Here is a 16,310-nt window from a genome sequence, read left to right as displayed (position 1 = left end):
ACATATTATAACACTCCTCTTTTTGCGTCGGGGGTCAAAAAAAGTTCAAACACTTAATTTGACACGGAACGAAGACAAATGGGAGTATATCATTATAAAATTGCGTATTCAAACACATCATAAATACACCATAATGCGAGTAAATCATGGGACTGTAAACAGTACCTCCGGCCGAGGCGTGAGGCCTCATTGATCACAGTTCCTAGCGAACCTCCGTAGGCCGGGCACTTCTACGACAGTCTCGCTACGCCTGTAGCACGCTACGCTCGTAGCTGTTGCCGTAGCAAAAAAATACACGCTACACGAAAAAAATATACTGTAACTCGACTATTACAAGTATTTTACAAGGTGTAAAGTGATTTCGTGTGTAAAGTGACTTTTTGTGCTTTGTCGTGGAATTCTCAACGTAAGTTGTAGTTGGTTTGTGTTGTTCTTAGAGTCGTACACTGGCATCTAGTACGACGGAACGTGTACAAGCTCATTATTTTGACTACTTTGTACCTAATTTACCTGGTCGTTGGTTATTTAAAGTTACTTTTCGCTTTGATATTACAAAAAAATGTATTTGTTTATATATTATTTATTTTAATAATATTTTTAAGATGTTAGTGTTAAATATCATAGAGTTTTGAATAAGGCTTAAATTAAAAATACGTGACATGATATAATTTGTACAGAAAGTAGAATAATTGTACTTAATCGTTAAGGTAACATTAAATGAAATTAAAGGGTAAATAAAAGTACCTACTTACGAACTGTTAAAAAAATCCGACAAAAATACTTTCTCGTTCTTTGGTTTTTGTTCTTTTAATTTTAATTGAGGTAAGTACATAATAAACGATTAGTAGCATTTAATCTAAATGAGTTAAAACAACCTCGATATTTTACGTAAAAGAGAGCAATTTATTCCCTAGAGGCTCATAAGCCTATTAAGAGAAATATTACGATTCCTTGGAGCAGAAAAATATGTAATATTATGTTTACCTTTTAAGGTTAGCAGTACGAATAAATAGCACTGCTTTGGGATTAAAAAATATAGAGTTAAAAAAAATTTACGAACATATCAGCTGATGTAGGGGATTTCTTGGTAAATAAATTAATTTACTTCTGCCTGCGATTTTATCTGAATGGATATTTTTAAATGTCTCACCTTTGTTTTCGCGCAATAAAAAGTATCCTATGCCATCCTCTATAGAGTGACACGCTTTGTGACACGTTTTCTATGAAAACATTTGAGAAGTTGAAGCGTAAGTAAATAACAAAATTTATAATCAAATATACTATGTATATATGTATATATTATAGTATTGGTCAACTCAGGTAGATATTTCTAAATGTTTAATCAATCTTATATACTTAAATCTTGTCTTATTTATATACCTGATAGTTATATAAGTATTATTAGATGAAAAAGGTTAAATCGTAGAAAATTGCCTGAATTCTACTTTCTTCACTAGTCAATTACCTGGGTCAACGAGGTAGATCTAAACACCATAATTATAATTAATTATTTTTAATTTTTAGAGGTCTTTGTCTAACGTGTAACATTTTATTTGGACTTCGTCTGTGGTGGCGTTTGCTGGCGCGCGTGTTGTGACTTTTTGGAGTGTTTTTTTGTTAGAAGTGGCCGGTTTTTGCATTCTGCTGGTGTTTATTGGTGGTGAAACTGACTGGGAAGCGCTCTAAAATGGGGGCCGCGTGTATGTCGGCAGGCGCCGGCACAGACGAAGTCCATACTTATACATATAGGTTCCCTAACTTGTAAATAACTACAAACTTGACATTGGCTAATCAGTGTAAAGCCAGACGAGAGAAAAAAAAACATTTTATTTTAGTGTTCTATAAATGATAGTAAAGAATAAAAGTTGTGAGTCTACAAACAATATAAGAGTAAAAAGAGTATTTATTACTTTGCAGTTTGCTACACCATATCCAATTATTATTATTTTAAGTTTTATAAGTTTGCAACTTTAGAGCTTTCATCTGTGGTTGATGGGACCTATAAAAATATTTTATAGTTATTGACAGCTATAAATTGCTCTTAGCACAATGTTACAAATTTCACCAAACGCCGTCGTCGGCTGTAATATAATTCCCACGGAGAGATTTTATGTCAAGCGGTCGTTAAAACTTAATTTCATGCTTCGAAAATTGTTGATTTCCACGATAAAATACTGCCACTCGACGTAGAGTTGTTATAAGAAAATTAATTACGATGAATTATGTTTTTATTCTTTTACAATAAAATGAGAATATAGTATTTTAGAGAATAGAATTACAAAGTTTCATATAATATCACAATAAAACTTGGTCAACTCTACTATTAACAATTTACTTTAGCGACCACCTGCGGCTTTGTTGACCGAAGTAAATATAAATCTTCTGTATTCTTTTTCCTGTAGAAATTTCGAAAACCCCTGCCTTATTTCTCATAAATATATAAATATATAAAAGCCCAGCCCAAACCCTTGAATCTGCGTAGAGGTTCTACGCAGATTCAAGGGTTTGGGCTGGGCGTTCATGAATCAGAGAATGAGTTAGATCATTTCTTTTATTGACATACTGAACATTTACAAAGTTTCAGAAACAAAATTAAATTGAATTGACTACATACATCTATATTTTTTTTAATGTACGGCTTTTATTTATATACAGTACCACCCAAAAAGAAAATCCGTAGATATAGATTCAAATTGCAATAGGTTGGTGGAAGTTGGAAGTATTAATTTTTCAACAAAATAGTTAATAAAAATAACGTTTTAAACTAGACATTAAATGGAGTTATATAATCTAGACAAATGCTATTTAAATAGAACTTAACATAAAACAAGCCCTAGCTTTCAGACTAGAATGGAATTGTGCATCGGTTTCGTCGCAGCAAACATTAAATTTTAATGCGTTCGACGAACTCTTTATTTGTGTTTTAGCGATATTTGTCTAATAAAAACATTTAATTTTGAAGAACAAAGATGTGTGCAAACCTGGCCACTTGAGCAATATCATTTTGTTCGTGATCTGAAAACTATACCTACTAATTCACTATCAATGTTTTAAGTCAGAAAAAACGTTATAGCCTAGTAATTAGTTGAAGTGGTGATTAAGACTTTGGCCTCCTATTCTGAGGAGAGGACCTAGATAACTTTTGTGGGTGAAGTGCGTTTTAAGCAATTAACGTCATTTTCTTTAACGGTGAAGTTAACATCATGATACAATGAAACTGTATGTGTGAGAAGTCTCGATAAAGTTTTCAAAGATGTGTCAAGTCTGCCAATCCGCACTAGGCCTGCTTTGGGACCTATGGTCCTCTTTTCATTCTGAGAGGAGACCCGTATTCAATCTTCAGGAGTTAGTGGGTCAGTGCTAGGATTGTTGTTCCATATTTCAGCCAAATCATTCATTGTGATGGATGCTGGATTCTTAAGGAGTAAGAATCCAGCATCCAAACTTTTACATTTATAATATTACTAGCTGATTTTGTCTACGTGGATTTAGATTTTCATAAATCCCGACCCGTAGGGACTCTTTGATTTCCCGAGACAAAAAGTAGCCTTGCTACTCTCCAGGTCTTCCAATATATCCGTGTAAAAAATGTCAATCCGCGGTGCGGCGTGATTAAAGGACAAACCAAAAACTAATAAATAAACACACTTTCGAATTCATATTGGGTAGTGATTAGTAATTATAATTAATATTCGGGTTTGGATTTATTATTAACCCCCGATCCAAAAAGAGGGGTGTTATTAGTTTGACGTGTGTATCTGTGTATCTGTCTGTGGCATCGTAGCTCCTAAACTAATGAACCGATTTTAATTTAGTTTTTTTTTTATTTGAAAGGTGGCTTGATCGAGAGTGTTCTTAGCTATAATCCAAAAAAAACGGTTCAGCCGTTTGAAAGTTATCAGCTCTTCTCTAGTTACTGTAACCTTCACTTGTCGGGGGTGTAATAAATTTTTAATTTACACTTGTTCGAGGGATTGCTTTGATTTAAGTATGTATCAGAATTTCGAGAAATATGAGCCTTAGTAGTGACAAAATAAATCAGTAAATTGTGATTTTCGCAGATTTTTAGCTATAATGCAACGGGTAGGTTTTGAACTCGTACAATCTTTAGAGTTTTGTTTGTACGAGTTCAAAATGCAAAGCTGCAAGCAAACTATGATAACAATTATAATTATAGTTAATTAGATCTCTGCGGACTTATGCGTGCTTATACGTCCACATTTAAGTCAATACTGGCGTGAAATAAAGTGAAGCTATGTATTTATTACTTGCCAAGGTGTCGTTGCGTGAAGGTCGTCGAAACGGAAGGAAAGCTTGAACAAAGGAACGCTGGCCGACTACTAATGAGCTGTGAAACATTTCTGAGGCGGTAGTAAAATAGAAGGATTGTTCTAAGGAAATAAACGTACAGTAGATACTAACTAAGCGGTAATCTATTGATATAAAAGATTTGTTTTGACTGATCTATCAAACATAACCCAAACAGCTGGAATGGAATTGGAAACTTGAAATTTTTCATTGTATTATTGTATTTTTGAACATTTCAAACCTTGGGGGGGCTTAATAGGGGATGAATGTTCATAATTTTTATGAAAATCACTATTTGAGCTTTCGATTAAAATCTAAATAAATCTGACAAGTGTAAATTAAACATTTATAACACCCCCGACAAGTGAAGGTTACAGTACTAGAAAAGAGCTGATAACTTTCAAACGGCTGAACCGATTTTCTTGGAATACAGCTAAGAACACTCTCGATCAAGCCATCTTTCAAACCAAAAAACTAAATCAAAATCGGTTGCCACAGACAGATACGCAGATACACAATACCCACTTCAAACTTATAACACCCCTCTTTTTGGGTCGGGGGTTAAAAAAACAAGGTTTTCAGGATTAGCGAAATTTCCGATTTAAAAAAAATCGATCGAAGTCCGAGTAGTTTGTTCTTTATCGCAGATATTCCGATTTGAGATGGTTATTAATTATTTATCAAAAGACAGACGTAAGTATAAATATTTATAACAGAATTATTTAGCGTTGGAAAAAATATTATATGAACTAAGGTACCTACGTGTTTCGAATTTGAGACGAATCTTTTTTTTTTTCAAAAGATATAATTTACTACGCACGCATATTTTACTGAACAGCCATCGTATCTACACTAGAAAGAAAATTATATTAGCCCCTAACTGAGTTTGAAATAAAATGTAATTAGGTTGGTAAGCACAAATGGAATTAATTCGTGGGTCCATTTAGAGATTATTATTTATAGATGCGTTCTGCTCGCTTGTAATCTAGCTTTCAAAAGCTTTATTTATCAAAGCATTTTCTAAAAAATACATGGATAGAAAAATGTCAAGGTATGTAAACTTATTTCTCACAGGACTAACCCAAGCATTTTCAAAAAAAAATACATGGATAAAAAAATGTGAAGGTATGTGAACCTGCATCTGTCGCGCCGCGTATCTTTATTTGGCTTGCGACCAACTGTGTCTGACTTTTATTTGCTTCCGATCAAGTTTATAGGGTCCTCGCTGTTCTTGGATAAGTTTCTTCCGCTGAATTGTCGCGATTTTTTTGTTTTTGTAGCGCTATCTATCGCAAAGACTTCTAGTTTTGTTGCTCCATCTTTTTAGGGTTCCGTAATTCAAAAGGAAAACAGAAACCCTTATTGGATCACTTCGTCGTCTGTCTGTCTGTCTGCCCGTCTGTCCGTCTGTCGTGTCTATCAAGAAAACCTATAGGGTACTTCCCGTTGACTTAGAATCATGAAATTTGGCAAATTTGAAAGTAAGATAACTATACCAAGTGGGATATCATATGATATAGGTAAATGGTAACAGGTAACAGGTAAATGTACACATTCGAAAACAGATTTTCATTTACTTTTATGCATAATAGTTTTGGATTTATCTTGCAAAATGTCGGGAATAATACCCGGGTACGGTTTCCTCCGTACGCGAATCTGACTCGCACTTGGCCGGTTTTGTGCTTGATACGACCTATAAGTTACTTACTTGATATTTGCTTCGCTAATTTTAAGTGATTGAAAATTAAAAAATCAAACTACTAAACAAGTGTAAATTAAAAATTTATAACACCCCCGACAAGTGAAGGTTACAGTAACTAGAAAAGAGCTGATAACTTTCAAACGGCTGAACCGATTTCTTGGATTATAGCTAAGAACACTCTCGTACAAGCCACCTTTGAAACAAAAAAAAATAAACTAAACTAAAATCGGTTCATTAGTTTAGGAGCTACGATACCTCAGACAGATACACACGTCAAACCTATAACATCCCTGTTTTTGGGTGGGGGGTTAAATATATAAATGTTTAGCCTGATTGTCAATCCGTATGGTAGAATTCGATGTGTGTGCGTAGACCCATAGTTTGTATAGTCCGTGCTACACTGAAGTCGACGATAGCGTGACGAGTAGGTATTTATTGAGAAATTGTCGCATTGCTGTGAAGGTCAATACGGTCTTATAATGAAGTCACGCTAGCTTTTATACGGAAGTTCTTCAAGCAAAATAACTATTACATTATTCAAATATCGTGCCTAAGATTGCATAGCTTTATACGTACAAAAATTAATGCCTAAAACGTTTTTAGGGATTCGTAGTAAAACAATCCTTGTTTTTTAGGTATAGTTTCATCCATTCCATCTGTCCGTCTGTATGTGTAAAACAGTCATTAAAATAACAACACAGTACAACAACAACAGTATAAAAATGATATTTGCATGCCTATTAGCAGGTAAGTTTTTTTGCAAATAAAGATCTTTTATCATTTTAAAACTAAACTTTATGAACCGCAAAGTTGAAAAGCAGAGTTAGGTATAGAATCTATTTTGAAAAAAAAAAGATTTTTCAGGATAGGTACCTCTTATATTTGAAAAGTGAGAGATGAAAAGTGAATGATACTTCGTTAAATAGGTATTTTAATATAATTACAAGTATTCTTAAACAGTGTTTCAAAAGAAAAAAGTACTGTTTAAGAAATAATGACAGAGAAAGTTTATATGGCTACGGACCTGCGTATTCTAATATGCAATTGACATTACTTATTTTATTTTATAATCTTACAAGGTTAATTGTAACCTTGTACCTAACTAACCTTGCAAAAATTGCGTGTTACGAAGTCAAAGCTACGTGTATAACTTTGTAGATTAAATCTATACTTATCTTAGACCATAACTTAGAGCGTCTAAATTAAATTGGACTTTACCTAACTTCTTTAGAATTTCTTCTTTCTTTCTGCAAAATGTTTGTCTGTTTGGTAGATTAAATATTTAACAATAAAAAATAATTTCATTTTTTTTTTGTCTTTTGGGGTAGAACCCATGGGCTCATGAGGCGAGGATGCTAGATCCTTTTTTAAAGACCCATCTCACGGACTCCAAGGGTAACCGAAGGGCTGGTCACCCTAAACTAATATGCCTAACTAATATTCTGGTCAGCATATTAGTCTAGCCATTCAACGAGATAACTCAGCCAGCGTTTTGGACACCTTGGCACAGTCATGTGGTTTAGAAGATATTTTTGGTTTGTATTTCTTCATTTTAAAATTTAGCAAGTATTTTATAATAATTTCTTAAATGTTATAATAAAAACTAGCACAAAAAACATTTTTGTGAAAATTGAATTTCTTGACATTTTTAACATTGTAGGCTCTCTATCGTTTTTGTTTTCGATTACGATTATTCAATCACAATTTTCCCGAAATTCGGACCTGATTGAGATAGATTGTGTTCGACCCATCCGGGGATTTGCTACCAATTACTTTTACGAATTGATTTATAGGATTTTCCACTCGTACTCCATATCCACTTTCAACAGAGAGAGGTTGACAGTTTACTGTTAAATTGCGTTGTATTTATGTGTCATTATGTTTTTGTTATGTTAAGTAGGTACTAATTATGATTACTTATACTTATATTGGGTTACAATTAGGGATATCTTTTGCCATTAATGGCAATGGTAACCCAATATAATTGTATAAAGGATTCGTTATGGTTATGTTTCTTTCGATTATAGAAAACGAATCGACGAAATTGAGTCTTGTGGAAATGGAACTAAAACCCACCACCACCACACATTAAAACACCAAAACTGAATTTCTTAATTTTTTAGGTCGAGATCTAATAGTGAACCAGGACTTGGTCAAAGATACTAAGTACTAGTACCCTTGTATTGTAGTAAAAGTAAGTGCAATATAATACATATTATTAGTATTTGGACTCATTAATAAAACTTTGGTGAATCGATAGGTATCCCAAATCGGTATCTCATTTCGTTATTACATAAGTATTTCGTTGTCAGTAAAACTCTCATCTCCTCATCTGAGGAAGTGAATTAATTTATTAATAAGAGATCTTTGGTAAAAGAGCCAGGTCTATTTGAATAATACGTAATAGAGTTTGAAATAATTATGAAGTCGTTCTCGATGTCTCAGTAAGAAGATTTATAAGAACCAATTAAGTCAACTTCAATAGCGTTATGAAACTAAATGGATTTTATTAATCCATTCTCGATTTGCTATTTAATACCTACGTGTAATTACGCTACGCCTATGAATTCAGAAGGGACTTTAAATTTAAAAAAAAAATTGTCTTGGCTTGGCTTGCATCTTGGAGACCGACATAGGCTACTGTTTATCTCGCAAATCAAAGAGTCCTCACGCACTTTTAAGAACCTAAATCCACGTGGATAATGTCGTGGGCATCATCTTTTTGATATAGAGATAGCTTGTACCCCTGATACGGACAGCTATTTTTTTTAAGACGAAAAATAAGGCAGTTTCCACGGGGATTTCAAAAATCTAAGTAATAATACCATGCAGAAGAAGTCGCAGGTATTAGTCTAGTTTTAAATAAAAGAAAGCGGTCGAGTGCGAGTTGGACTCGTACCTAACACTTTTATGTAGAACACTGCAAGTTAGTCTGATTTCGTAAATTATTATTTTTTGTGAACACATTTTAATTGTTTTTTGTGACGTTACCACAAATTCACGGTTTTTGGAGTTTTGCCTTTACTTGTGCTTTAAGACCTACCTACCTGCCAAAGTTCATGATTCTATGTCAACAGGAAGTACCCGGAAAGTTTTCTTAACGGACACGACAGACGGACAGACAGGGATTCCTTTTTCCTTTTGATGTACGGAGCCCTAAAAATGCTAAACTGTAAAAAAAAATTTCCACGGATAAAATGTTATAAGCAGTTGTTAAGTTTTCTTCGATAACTAAGTTAAAAGCTTTAAAAGGAAGTTTATTTATTCAAGTTGAATAACTTTTTAAGACCGAACAGGTTGCTTAAATCACTTTTTTTACTTGTTTTTTAATCAAACGGATCGGGATTTGGGACTGATTAAAAATAATGTTTTATTATTTTAGCTTTTTTTAGGCTTTTGGATAGACTGAATTCGTTCCGTTTTTAAGTTTTTGAAGAACCTTGTGAGATAGCGATATCTAGGTATAGCTAGGAGTTAGGACGGCTTTAATTCTAGGAAACTTTACAGACCACAAATAAACCTTGAAAATTTTGGGAGAGTAGGGTTGAATATTTGGTCTACTTCGTATATAGAAATTCAAGGAGAACTCAGAATAACTAAAATATTCTGCTGCGGTCTTGACGGGTCACTGATTTATGCCATACAGGCAACTTTGTGGGCAAAGTGAATAGTTGATGCCCTAACCGACATGGCTAGGTACGCCTATACGGGCAACTGAAATTCCTCAATTCCTGGCAATTTAGTCAACATCTATTAATACCTAATCAGCAATGTTATGCAAAATATTGCTCCAAACTGCTCCACTTATTGCTCCAGATTGATCTATACGTGTTGCCGAGCAACAATTGCCCAAAAAAATTGCCCGTGTAAGAGCACCATTACACTCAAAAATTTCTTGGCAATGGTAGGTATATAGTATTTATCAGTTGAGTTATTTATTTATTATTCAATACACTCACAACTAAAGACACCTACATATCTTTATTAAATAAACAAATTTGAAAATAACTGCCTTTTATTAAGCCCAACGTGCAAACACTATTTTATTTGTCTGTCTGTAGGTACACGTCAAGGCTAATTTTAGGAATTTCTGAATTAGATGAACTGATTTTCGTAAAAGCAAAGAATCTTTTGAGCTTCTGTATTCCGGTAAAACAAAGAGTCCCGCAGGATTTAAAAACAACCTAAATCCACGAGAGCAAAGTCGGGGCTAAATGCTAGGGAAATAAATAAGCCCCGTCAAATAATTTATGACACGGTAAAAAATACCAAACCGCTGTTTATTTTGGTCGGAAAATTTAATTTTGTATAATGAGTAATTTGCGGTCAGCCTCACATCACGGAAAATTGGGAAATTGGTTTGCCGTGAAGTTGAAACATCCGTTTATAAATTAATCTGGCGAGGTTTACTGAGAATGGCTGGGCTGAAACAAACAAACCGCGTCGCGTATTTGATAATCGCGTGCATCGCGGTGCGATAACACAATAATATTTATTACTGAAAAACTTTGTAAATGCATTCACACTGTGAATCGCGTGATAGTTCCTACTCATTACAGTTTGACGTACTGCACGGCATGTTGGTGTAACACACAAATAAGTTGATAAGCAAGTTGTCGAAACAAGACTTGTAATGAATTTTAGACCAACATCTAAAACATATATTTACCGAGGCACAAATGCAGTGATAAAGTTCATTCTATTCATTCATTCCTGTATCATACACAACCACAAAGCAAGAAGAGAGAAAATCAGGCGTGAGTGTGTGTTTACTGAAATGTCTTGTCGCGGCAGGATGTCACGCTGACTGCCATGCCGTGCAGATATTGTCGCTGCTTTGTACGTGTTTTGTTTGATTCAATCTTTATATGGAATTACTGTGTACCGACTGTGACACAGTAATTCTGTACCTACTGACAATGCTATCGGATTTTGAGGTTTGGCTAATGTATCGACTGGATTATAATAGTGGGAAATAATAATTTTAATTAACAATACGGTTTGAGTTCATTTATATTTACTACATATAGTATTTTTAAAGAAAAAATTGATTGACGGACATATTAACATAACAAGACCCGCACATACGTACACATGAACGCACACACACACGCACGCACACACGCACACACGCATGTACTCACACATGCACACATCCGTACGCACACCCACGCACAGGTCACACTTGCACGCACGTAGTCCTCCCCTTTTCGAAACACAACTTTTCATTTATGTAATGTAAAAACTTCACAATTAGACCAAATATTTTAATAGTCAAATGAAAAAGGCTACGTTTTTTCAGTTTTATTTTAGTTTAGATTTAGTCTCGGCCGACTTTTGCATGGATCCCAACTTTCAACAATGTTGTTTGTTTTGCTTTTTATTTGAATAATGAAAAAGTTATCTTGTTTGCGGTAGAAATCATTGTTTCAAGTTTCAACAATAGTATTTTTTTACGCTTCATCTTTTTTATGCTGTAAACCATAATTGTATTTTACTAGCTTAGCTTATGCCCGTGACTTCGTAGACTACACAAATTTCTAACTCCCATTTTATCCCTGGGATTGAATTTTCAAAAATCGCTTCTTAGCGGATGTCTATCTGCGTGCCAAATTCAGCCCGAGCCGTCCAGTAGTTTGAGCCAGGTGCATTGAAAGATCAGTCAGTCAGTCACCTTTTTTACATGTTTAGTAGTAATCTACATTCTACAAGTGAATTTACTAGGCTTTATCGTTTATGGGACTATAGAATAATGAAAATTTCGGCCAACGACTCAGGAGATAATATAGTGCAAGTAATTGTTCAAAGTAAAAACACAGGTGCACTCTTGATTCCGTTACTCTGATAATCCGAAGGTACGGATAACGGTTTTACGTGCTCTGCTAGCCACGAGAATGTACGAGTATAACGAATTCATTAAACAAGTAGTCCTTAGGTTGTATTTTACTCGCACGCATTGGCCCTTAGCCGGCTGGTTTGACTATACTACGGCTAACTTTCTAAACCGAGCTGCTTTTTGAATTTCTCAACAGATAACCCAATGACTTTTTGTTCAACTTGGGACTGCATGGTACCCGCTGAATAAGCTAGCAACTAGACCAATAGGCTATCGAATAGGCTCGAAACAAATCAATACCCAATAGAAGTTTGGCGATCATCATCCGAAAAGCTCCTCTATTTAAAGCCGCCTCTTTCAATTTTGGGTAACTGAGCCCTGTCAAGGAGTGACTAAGAGTACGAATCGAGTACCGGAAACCACAGTGTAGGACGACCTCCAGCCTGCTGGACCGATGAACGAAAGAAAATGGCAGGAAGTAGGTGAATGAGAAAGGCAGAGGACCGTGTGTGGTGGCGCGCTCTTGTAAAGTCCTATGTCCAGCAGTAGACGCATACAGTCCAATTGATTTGGATAACGAAAACTTTCATTGCTAAATCTCTGTACCTTAGAATAACCACCCAGCTCTGAACATGACACCCACAAAAGCCGCACGCGAAAAATAAGCAGATTTTAAGCTGTAAACAATACTGAAAGTATTTTTGTGTATTTTAGCTTCATAAGCGTCGGAGCCTCGATAAGCTCACGTTTTATCCGTGGTCTAGAGTCTAGACAAAAGGATTTAGAAATCAAAATAAACAACACTATTCCCGAGCTGCCTTTGTTCCGTGGGAATTTAAACGATTACTTTCAACTGAAATGAAAACTATTTAAGTCTTCAGTTGCAGAGTCGTTATTGTTCTTCTGAATACTTTTTCCGTTTCCTTCCAAGTGTAAAATCAGGATAAAGTTGAAAAATAAAATCTGACTTTAGATAATACGTATAATTTAGGCACTTAAAAAATATCACACAATGGTTCTTTTTTAAGAAGTATGTAAACAATTTCATATATCACTGAGCTTGATACATTTGTCTCAATTTGTTTTTCTGGATATTATAATATTTATTTTTGTGTCATATTCATTGTCTTAGATTTATAGTAACATCATATTAGATAAGTATAGACTGTGATAAACGCTACAAAGTAGAAGCTTTAAAGATTAAATAACAATCTGTTGGCGTCGCGTCGTAGAGAAATTGCAGAGGATCGATCATCATCGATTTCCATTTTAAACATAATGTTAGGAGTTTTTTGAATAGTAGAATAGTATAGTGTAGAACTCCTAGTTCCTCCTCCTAAATTATATACATACAATTATGATTGCTCCTATAATATAATATACATAGATACGACATGGACTCAATCACCGAGTGATAATAACCGGTACCAACATGGTGTCCGAAGTATGAAGGAAACGAAGTGGTCAAATTCGAATCACCGAAATCGGTCATCCATCTATGTAGTTGCCTTTTTTGGGTCAACGTTGCTAAGGTACCCAGCGCAGCAACAGGATATACATTGTTCAAAATTCAAAAAAAATTCAAAATATTTTTATTCAATTAGACTTTTACAAGTTCTTTTGAATCGTCAAAAGCATCTACCACTGGTTCGGAATGCCTTTCCTACCGAGAAGAACCAGCAAGAAACTTGGCGGTTGCTCTTTTCAAAGATTTGATATACAATATTATGCCATGTATAAAAGCAATTGAAGTCCTGCGCATTGCTGGAGCGAATTGCAGGTCAAATCCACGCTTTTTTATCATTTTGTTGCACCTCCTAACGTCCGTCTTCAAACTGTAACGAGCTCTCTGACTACTGGTGTTGTTTATCTACTTTTTTTAGATCAGTAAAGAGCCAGCTTGCCTGCACTAAAGTTTAATTAACTCCAGTATTCAAAAGTTAAGTCGACTTAGACCTACTTAGTTTTTTTTTTGTTTAATTACAGCCCTAAACCGCTTAAATTTGTTAACGAGATAACAAAGTTAAGCGCTTAGGCTACACTCTGTTTCTTTTATTAAAAAGACAAAAATAGGGTAAACGACGACCTCTGCAGAAAAAGCTGGAAAAGTGTATCTTATCAAAATGGAAAAATAAGCTTATTTTATCCGCATCGGGCCTATTATTGGACTTTTTTTTTGAAAAACAAAAGAAAATTTATTGAAGCGTAAAATCAGGATGTTTCTTTTACATTTTACCGTAATCGCCCAGCTGGTACCTAATCAATTTGCCCATAATATCTCAATTTTGACTTTATCGTTGGTTGGAACGTTTTTCAGAAAATAGAACGTCGCCTATTACTTACCTATACTGTGTAAACACTTGCAGCAAAAACAACTTCTGATAGTTTTTAGTGTTTAGGTCATATAGTGCTCGCAATTTTTTGCAGAAATAAGGTTTTTGCATGATTGAGAAAACGGTCGCAGCAATATTTCTTCAAGTTCTGTACAGAAGTTGACATTGACATGATGATAGCAGCACTTCTGCGAAAAACTTGCTAGTGGACAATCACATCTGACTTTAAACTCAAACTCAAAGCGTATATTCAAAGTCTTAGGTTAAAATTTATTACAATACCCAACTGCAACAAGTTTTACTTATTGCTAAAACTTCAACAAGTTTTACTTATAGCTAGTGGGCATTATGATTTACGGACAGTATTAAATGAAATTGGTGCATGGCTACGCTACTTGGTTGATTTTTGCTTTTCGATGCTGAAGATATACGAATTTAAAAATAAAAAATCCTCAGCTTCAGTATTGGCAAGTTGATTAAGATGAATCATATGTCCACTCCATTCAGAGTTCCGGGGTGGGTGCTTTCTATTTCCACACCGCTTGATTTATTGAGTGCTCTGGGAGCTGTCAATGAACGGACATGCACTACTTATAAAGGTCAACCATTTATTATGTATAGCTAACTATGAATTTTTATATATTTCAAAATCCCGCGGGAACTCTTTGATTTTCCGGGATAAAAAGTAAGCCTATGTGTTAATCCAGGGTATAATCTATCTCCATTCCAAATTTCAGCCAAATCCGTTCAGTAGTTTTTGCGTGATTGAGTAACAAACATCCAAACATCCACACTTTTACATTTATAAATTACTAGACGATGCCCGCGACTTCGCCCGCGTGGATTTAGGTTTTTTGAAATCCCGCGGGAACTCTTTGATTTTCCGGGATAAAAAGTAGCCTATGTGCTAATCCAGGATATTATCTATCTCCATTCTCAATTTCAGCCAGATCCGTCTAGTAGTTTTTGCGTGAAGGAGTAACAAACATACACACACACACACACACACTCACACACACACACACACACACATACAAACTTTCGCCTTTATAATATTAGTGTGATAATATTAGTAGGATTTCAATTCCTAATTGAAAATATTTTTTGAAAAACGCTCTACCCACACCCTTTTGATTATTAATAGTAAAGTCTTAAAATTATGTCCTGGATATACCTACTTCTTTTGCGATACGACATCTGTAGAGCAGTAAATCTTCTGGCGTAGCCCATTTGAAATGGAAAGAATAGGGCGAATGGAAAAAACGGCGCCTAAAAGATTGACTACCTAGTACCTACCACGATTTTAATTTTCATTCACTTCCATTCTGGCTCATTTTTTGCCCAGTTTAATTTGTAGGTAAAAGTAATGCGGATTATGTAAATAGCGAACTAGTTAAAGACCTATCTTGAATTTTAAACTGCATTGCGAGCTTTCTTGGAAACGATGAATAATTTAACTGCTGCATCACACTGCACAGCTTCATTTTCTCAATATACATAAGTGTTCCACTTTGACGGCAAGACCTATTAACTCTGTTACGGCAGAATATAACTCTGTTACGGCTACGGCAAGATAAAAACGTAAAAACTGGTCAAATTCGAGTCGAGCCTCGCTGTTTTAGGGTTCACATAATTATGAACATCATATTTTGGGTGTATGAAATATTTCTTTTCCGAGCTCGAACATTGCAGTAAACCGTGAAAGAAAAACCCAAAAATGTTCGTTTGTTTTGGTCGCAGCTTACTAACTATTTTTTAAATATATATACCTAATATATCTAATTAAAATATATACATAAAAGTAATAAAATATATAGTTTTCAGTATTTGTTGTCTAAATACAGTATGTGGTGCATAATATTTGGTTTTGGGTCAACGTTCTACACTTAATACCAAAATTTTAGGTTTGTGACTCATTTCGTCTACGAGCTAGAGACCTGTGGCACGCGGACCGACAGACAGACATACAGACAGCTGAGTGACATTAATAGAGCTCCGTTTTTACCCTTTGAGTAAGGAACCCTAAAAATTGTATTATCTTCAGGTCATATTTATTCTTTGAGTGTTCTATTTCATATACATACCTAGTACCTACCTATCTTTTCCCTACAAAGGAACAAAGATAAAGCAG

The 16,310-nt window shown here is 34.8% G+C and overlaps 1 protein-coding gene across 1 annotated transcript in view; it reads left to right on the top strand.

Moving 5' to 3' along the window:
- The first annotated feature begins 217 nt into the window (after window positions 1–217).
- LOC123876732 (atrial natriuretic peptide receptor 2-like) overlaps window positions 218–16,310 on the top strand; it is a 47,153-nt gene continuing 31,060 nt past the window's right edge. Inside the window, exon 1 of the mRNA XM_045923063.1 lies at window positions 218–406. The gene's annotated coding sequence lies outside the window, so the exon portion shown is untranslated. The remainder of the gene's footprint in view (window positions 407–16,310) is intronic.

The sequence above is a fragment of the Maniola jurtina genome, chromosome 22 (assembly GCF_905333055.1).
Source record: "Maniola jurtina chromosome 22, ilManJurt1.1, whole genome shotgun sequence".
NCBI lineage: Eukaryota > Metazoa > Arthropoda > Insecta > Lepidoptera > Nymphalidae > Maniola > Maniola jurtina.
Note: the sequence above shows the minus strand (reverse complement) of the source record. Positions and strands in the feature narration are given on the sequence as shown.